Here is a 6465-nt window from a genome sequence, read left to right on the forward strand (position 1 = left end):
GTTTGGGGGTTTGCATTAAAAAAAAATCAGCTTTTTTTCTGTAAGTTTTTGTCTCTCTTTCGAAATGTTTTGTAAAAATGATGTTCCACTTTCTGACTTCCCACAATCAGGGCCAAATTTTCAAAAGGGCTCCACATCCAACCTGCACCCTTCACGTTGAGCTCTTTTCAAAATCTGGCCATTTATTTAGCTGTCTCATTAGGAAAAATTGGATCCAGTGTAGCTACCTTGTCAGCGCTACAATCACTCCTGTTTACACCAGTTTAAATGACTGTAATGCAATTATATTAACCACTGGTTGGGCGCAATCACCAGTAGCTTTTCTCGGCAGGCATTCACCACTGGGGGATGCCTGACACCCTGATGCAGTTAGGCACCATGAAAAGGCAGCCTGTCGACGAGTGCATTTGTGATGTCCATTTTGAGAAGCACAGGATTGGGGAGGGAGGAGGAGACAGAGAAAGATGGATGAAAACTTGTGGAACCTGTGGAACTCCTTGCCTGAGGAGGTTGTGAAGGCTAGGACTATAACAGAGTTTAAAAGAGAACTGGATAAATTAATGGAGTAACCATTAAGTCCATTAATGGCTATTAGCCATGACAGGTAAGGAATGGCGTCTCTAGCCTCTGTTTGTCAGAGGGTGGAGATGGATGGCAGGAGAGAGATCACTTGATCATTCTCTGTTAGGTTCACTCCCTCTGGGGCACCTCGTATTGGTCACTGTCGGTAGACAGGACACTGGGCTGGATGGACCTTTGGTCTGACCCAGTACGGACATTCTTATGTTAAAAAAGAAGGGGCGTGAGCAGGAGCAGTGCCAGGGTTTTAGGCGCCCGAGGCGGGGGTCCTTCCACGCTCCCGGTCGGCAGCAATTCGGCGGCGGGGAGGTCCTTCCGCGCTCCCGGTCTTCGAGGCACTTCAGCGGCGGGTCCCGGAGCGAGTGAAGGACCCGCCACCGAATTGCCGCAGAAGACCCGGAGCACGGAAGGACCCCCCGCTGCAGAATTGCTGCCAAGGGCGGCAAAATGCTGCCCCCCAAATCCTGGTGCCTAGGCGACCGCCTAGGTCACCTAAATGGAAGCGCCGGCCCTGGGTGTGAGAAAGAAAGAGAGAGAGAGGGAAAGAAAGAGAAATGGTAAGAGGGAAGGGGAACAATTTGAGAGAAGAGAAGGAAAAAGCCTTCAAAAGCCACATCTCCAGGCTGGTAGCAGTATTCTTGGCTTTGCTCTGCTCCAAAGCTAGCGCGGCTTCTGGTGACAGTGAGAGTGGGACTGCTCGCGGGGGGGGTGGGTACCGGCCATGGGCACAAAGCTCTGGAAGCAACATGTAACTTCACGGGAAAGCACGAAGAGCAGGGAGGGCTGTGTGAGGAGGGAGTACTGGCCGGTGTGTCCTGGGGGCTGTGTGACATGGGAGAGGGAGGCAGGGTGGAGATGGCTCCTTCATGTCATACCAGCCCCCTGGCTCTTTTACAATACAGTTAGATTCTGTAGTCTTTTCTTCTCTCCCCACCTCCCAGACACATGCCCCGGACATAAATCACTGTCGATCGGGATAAATGGAGGCCTGTAAGTGCTGTAAACACTAATGACAACATTCATCAAAAGCTGAAGTTCTCCATATTGCGCTGGTCGCAGGGACGCCCACGGCCATCTGGACGGAGCTCACTCCAGCAGCTTTTGCTCCCCAACTGCCAGCCCCCTCATCCTCCTGTGCCAGGCAGCGGGCCTTTGCCTCTCCTTCACACACCAGCGTGGAGCAGCATCTTAGAGCTCACACGTGAAGCGACCTCAAGCAATAACATGCCAGCTCCTCAGATGAATGGATGGCAGACGAGACTGCAAATGGGCCCCTCCCCTCTAAGCTTCATGCAGCCCAGGTGGGGATGACTGCTAGATGTTACCATCTGATGGCCACTGAGCATCCTATGTAATATGGACTGGCCTCAGTCCAGGTTCCAACTGTTCAAGTATCCACCTTATTGGAAAACCCTTTGCTGCAACTGGATGTTTCAGCTCAGAGCCCCAAGAGTCCTAGTTACTCTCTCACTTTGAGTGGGGAAGGTTATGGGAAGCTCACATGGCCAATGCCTACTTTATACCAGCCCTGTGGGTGCATAGAAAAATCCAGGTGCCTGTGAGGGACAGCCCAGACCAAACAGCACTAAAAAAAAATCCTCTCAATAGGAAAAACAAAACAGGGACTTCTACATAAAACAATAAGAACAGCCATATTGGCCAGACCAATGGTCCATCTAGTCCAGTATCCTGTCTCTGACAGTGGCCTGATGCTTTAGAAGAAATGAACAGAACAGCGCAATTATCAAGTGATCCATCCCCTGACATCCAGTCCCAGCATCCGACAGTCAAAGGCTCAGGGACCCCCAGAGCATGAGGGTCTGTCCCTGACCACCTTTCCTAATAGCCATTGATGGATCCATCCTCCATGAACCCACTTATACTTTTGACCTTCACAGCAGCTCCTGGCAGCCAGTTCTATAGGTTGACTGTGCATTCTGTGAAGTATTTCCCTTCGTATGTTTTTAACTTTCATTGGGTGACCCCTGGTACTTGTGTTATATGAAGGGTGTAAATAACACTTCTTTATTCACTTGCTGCACACCATTCCTGATTTTATAGATTTCTGTCATAGCCCCCCTTAGTTGTCTCTTTTCTAAGCTGAACAATCCCAGTCTTTTGAATCTTTCCTGGTATGGAAGCAGTTCCATACCCCTAATCATTTTTGTTGCCCTTTTCTATTTCCAATATATCTTTTTTTAGAGAGGATGACTGGAATTGCACACAGTATTCAAGGTGTGGGCGTACCATGAATCTATATAGTGGCATTATGATATTTTCTGTTTTATTATCTATCCCTTTCATAATGGTTTCTAACATTTTGTTAGCCTTTTTGACTGTCCCTGCACATTGAGAAGATGTTTTCAGAGAACTAGCCAGAAAAATTCACTTGTAAATGGAAATAAATAAAAGTTTATTGAAATATGAAATCACAAATGGAAACGGATGGTTTGGGCCCTTTACGGCAATTATGCAAGGGACGTTCATCTCCTTGTTTTTATATGCAAGTAAAAAGATATTTTAAAGTAAATTTGTAATTTATTTACCCTAGGGAAGCTCAACTCAGATGCAGGATCTGTTTTTCCCACAGCAGAGCTGATGTTCCTTAGTTAGTTTTCTAGCTACCTTGAGATGCAAGAAGGTGAAGTGAAGTGACTTACCTAAGGTCATAGAACAAGTCAGAACCTCAGTCAGGTTTAGAAGAACTTTTGGCTATGTTTATCCCCGTCTAACCAGTCACCTCAGAGGTCCCACAAAGTAGACAGAACCAGGAACAGTTGCTTTTAGAAATATCATTTATATTATGGTAGCACCCAGAGCTGGGAGGGAGATGACAAGGGTGGGCTGGGAGTCGTTTGGCATGGTGGGAAACTGAAGTCAGATCAAAAGCCAGGACTGGGACCAACTAGACAAGGAGACTGGGACTAGGAACCAGTGGGACAAGGAAACTGGAGACTGTTTCTGACTAAGAGGGGGGTGATGTGGGAAGAACTGGGATTGGCTGGGCAAAGAATAGAGATCAGGGCTGCATTGGCACTGGGTGCTATACCAGCTCATAGAAGAGATAGTCCCTGCTCCAAAAAGCTCACAGTCTAACTAGACAAGAGATGAGAGGGGAACAGAGAAATATGTAGCCCCAGCTCACCCAGCAGGGCAGAGGCAGAGCCAGAGCCTGAATCAGAACCCAGGAGTCCTGGCGTGACAGTGGCCTACCCAGCCAACGCACCGGGGACCTCCAAAGATGGAAAAAAATAGGAGCTGAAGCTCCCTAGCAGGGCTGTAACAGACTGAGGGCACCAAGGAGGGACCTGTAACACACACAGGGTTACACTGGCTCCTAGTCTCACGTCCTAATCGCTTGACCATGTGGCCTCTCAAAATGATTAGCCTGGTTCGGTTTTGCAAAAAAATCAGGGGTGAGATGGATCTGGGTCCCCTTTCACGTAACTGTTGAAGTTCAAGTGTGGAAGAGCTCTGGAAGGGAGGTGCTGGGTAAACAATTCTGGGTTCAGGCCCAAAACTATAGTTAGAAAGGCAGTTGCCCAGCCTGTGCCTTCAGCTTATTATTCTGCTCCAAATCACACACAGTCCCTGGGATAGACCATCCCTTAATTCCTTCATTTCATGAGTGAATTTCACGTTTGCGGAAGCAAGGGGGAAATGGCTCAAATCAGGTCTGCAAGGATGTCCCCAAACTGTAATCCTGGCTCTGAACACAGACTTTGTCCAAACCAGGTCCCATGCCCAAAGACTGGCTCTGGGCCAACTCTTCTATAATGCAGGCAGGCTCTGTGCATGCCTCCCCATCCCTGGCAATGCACCATACCCATGACCCACCCGTGGTGTGGTGTGTAGGGTTTTTAATGTCGTGTAAGTGATCAGCTGGGGGTCCTGGCTTGCTGGGAGTGGGACACTGTTCCAGGCATAGCGGAGGTCTGAGACTCACTGCCCTCGCCTGTGAGTCAGCCGTCTCCCACTGACCACTTCAACACCCCTGTCTCTGTTCTCCCTTTTGCAGCAGCAAGGGGTGCTCTTCCCGCCAAAGGGGTTAACATTAGCGTAAGAGCCATCTCTTTACAGAGGCAAATCCTCTGAACAGAATTTCTGGTAGCAGCAGTGTCTGCAAACACAGAGCAGTCATTTCAAGCAGGGTTCACAGTAGTGGGCGGAGGGAGCAGGCATTGCAGTGAATGGGCGCGGGGTGGAGGGTAGGAGTTATTGTTCCAAGCAGTATTTGCCGCTGGGTAGGAAGCTGCTTAGGAGGGGACATTGCTCTGATCAAGGTATTGATTGGTCCTAGTTACTGCTTTCTGCATAGGCGCACCGCGCGCATTGGGCTCACCTCTTGCCTGAGTCCTTATTATTTACTCCTGGCAATTATGGTGTGAAATGAAGGCTGGGCTGGAAAAATCCTATGTAACCACATTCAGGATAAATTTCAAACAAGCAGCCTTTCAAACTCGATAATATTTCAGGGGCCATTAATCACGCACGCTGCTCACTGCTATGGCAGATGACTACAGGTTAATGAAGAGGGGGCTAGAAATAAAACTTAAAAATAAAGTGTGGTGAAAGGCAATGTTCCCTCTCCTCTCCGTGTGGAGAGATCTGAGCTATTGGGCTGGGGCCAGGTTGTGAGACACATCCCCTCATCCCACGTTAGCAGGGGCTCTGTAGAGTCATAAACTCATAGACTTAAAAGTCAGAAAGGATCCTCGTGACTGGACTTCACTCTGCCCCACTGAGTCACTAACCCCTCCACCCCTCAGCTCTCTGCGTCTTACAACAGGATTAGGTCGGAGGCGAGGGGGAGCTGAGTCCACATGGAATCATAGAAATCTAGGTCCCTTCACATCTAACTCCACCTCTACATAAGTAGCCCCCTCTCCCTCATAGTGGAAAGGCCCTGTCTCTAGGGTTGTAACACCCTCTCCCCCAGAGTCTCCTTTCTCCCACACTAAATGGAGGTGTCTTGCGCTTTATCCCTTTTCTCCAGCTCGAAGACATTCAGACCTACAGCAGTGTGGACGTGGCATTTCTCTACACCCTGTGGTTACCGACACCTGGCGCCGAGGGAGGTGCCCGCTCTCCAAGGCCGGCTCTAGCTTTTTGGCCATCCCAAGCAAAAAGGATTTGAGGGAATGCCGCCCCTTAGAATCTGCCACCCCAAGCCCAGAGAGAGAAGAGGGGCAGCCAGGGCTTCCACCGTGCCGCTCTGGTCGGCAGGGAGGGAAGGACTTGGGCTGCCCTGCAGGGCTTGCTACAGACCTGGCACCAGCTGGGGCAGATGGAGGGTGTAGCCCACTTCCAACAGGGAGCTCCCCTCCTCCACGCCACCGCCCCTACAGGGCGGCCGGAGCAGTGAACCAAAAAGAAAAAAATCTGCGGGGCGGCCGAAGCGGAGTGTCACGGAGTCACCGGGCGATGCTCTGGAACTGCTCCCCACCAATCCAGGCAGGACTTTGGGGAGCCTCCTCTCCCTTGGAGCAGACTTGTTCAGGGCAAGAAGCTCACATGTCTTCACCTCCTGAGTCTCTCCTTGGAGCATTCAGCATCCTTTGCCCCTCCGTGCGCTTCCCACAGCGAGCCTGCCCCAGCAGGGTCCTGGGGAAGCCACCGGGTCCTGCACCCCCACTTTGCAGTCAGACGTGACTCTCAGCCAGCCAGTAAATCAGAGGTTTATTCGATGACAGGAACAGGGTCTAAAACAGAGCTTGTAGATACAGCGAACCGGACCCCTCGGCCGGGTCCATTCTAGGGGGCAGTGAGCCAGACCCCTCACATCTGCACTTCACTCCTCGTCCCCAGCCAACTCCAGACTAACAACCCCTCCCAGCCCCTCCTCTCTGCTCAGCCCCTTTCCGGGGCCAGGAGGTCACCTGATCC

This window comes from Gopherus flavomarginatus, chromosome 17 (genome assembly GCF_025201925.1).
Source record: "Gopherus flavomarginatus isolate rGopFla2 chromosome 17, rGopFla2.mat.asm, whole genome shotgun sequence".
NCBI lineage: Eukaryota > Metazoa > Chordata > Testudines > Testudinidae > Gopherus > Gopherus flavomarginatus.